Genomic DNA, 1,262 nt, shown 5'->3' on the forward strand with positions numbered 1-1,262 from the left:
TCTCGCACTTCAAATCCCCGCTGCCAGGGCCCCATCTGTGTGCTGACCGAAAAGCCGCCCTCAAGCAGCCGGCCCGCGGAGCGTCTGGAGTTCTACCAGCCCCATGCTCACGCCTCCCCAGGCCGCCCCCGCCCCCGCGGGCCGCGCCTTACCGCCAGTGTCCACGAAGCGCGGGGGCGGGCGGTCCCGCAGCGTGGCACTCCAACCCGCGCTGGCCTCGTCCTCCTCGGACTCCTGCCCTTCGGGGGCGTCGGGAGGCAGCAGGGGCCGGGGCGCTCCTGTTCGGCGTCCTAGGAGGCGGCGGAGGAGGAGCGCGAGGCGGCGGACGTGCTGTAGAAGGCGTTCCCGCCGCTGTCCGGGCCGGACTTGCGGAACACTTCCTCCCAGATGTGCAGGCTCTCGTGGCGCGCAAGGGCCGCCTCAAGCAGCGCCGGCGCCCTCCTCCGCGCGCTCCCGCCGACCTGGGCCATGGCCCCGGCCGCCGCCCGCGCGCCCGCCCCCCAGAGCGCCTCCCAGCCGCACGCGCCGGGCACCGGGCCCGCGCCGCGGCCCGCCGCCCCCCACCAGCGCAGCCCGCAGCACAGCGCCTGCCGCCCCACGCCCGGCCGACCCGCCATCTTGGCCGCCTCGGGCCCAGCGCCCTTGAAAGCGCCCTCGGAGCTCGGGCGCCGCAGGCTGCAGGCCGTGGAGGGACGCAGGGCGGGAGGGCGGGAGGCAGGGGCTGCGGCCGGGCCCAGGTGCCCCCGCTACCGCCGCCGCTGCGTCTCCTCGGCGCCCGCTGCGTCCCCGCGCGCCCTCCCGCCGCACCCCGCGCTCCCTGGCCGACTTCCCGGGCGCGAGCCGCTAGAGACGGACCCGCCTCCTCGCACCTCCGGCCCGCCCGCCGGCCAATGGGGAGCAGGCCGGGGCGGGGCCCGCGCGGGGCACGCCCCAAACCCCTCGGCAGAGCGGGGCGAGGAGAGCAGCTGCGGCGGCGGTGGCGGAAGGGGGAGGGCGGCCGGTGGCTTCCTCGCCTGCGGAACCTGTGGCCCGGGACGGCCACCCGCAGGCCCCGCGCGGCCCCGCAGGGGGAAGGGAGGAACCGAGTGGGTGTCGGGGGTTGGGGGGGACGCAGCCGGTCTTCCCGCCGCCCCAGCCGGCTCACGGAGCGTGAAGCCCGCGCTCTCGGTCCCCTTCCGCAGTCGGCGCCGGCGGCGGCGGGGAGCTGCCGGCTCCGGTGGTTCTGAACCAGGCGCTGCGGAAATTCCAGGTAGGCGCCGGGC

Source organism: Mustela nivalis (genome assembly GCF_964662115.1).
Source record: "Mustela nivalis genome assembly, contig: HAP1_SCAFFOLD_616, whole genome shotgun sequence".
Classification (NCBI taxonomy): domain Eukaryota; kingdom Metazoa; phylum Chordata; class Mammalia; order Carnivora; family Mustelidae; genus Mustela; species Mustela nivalis.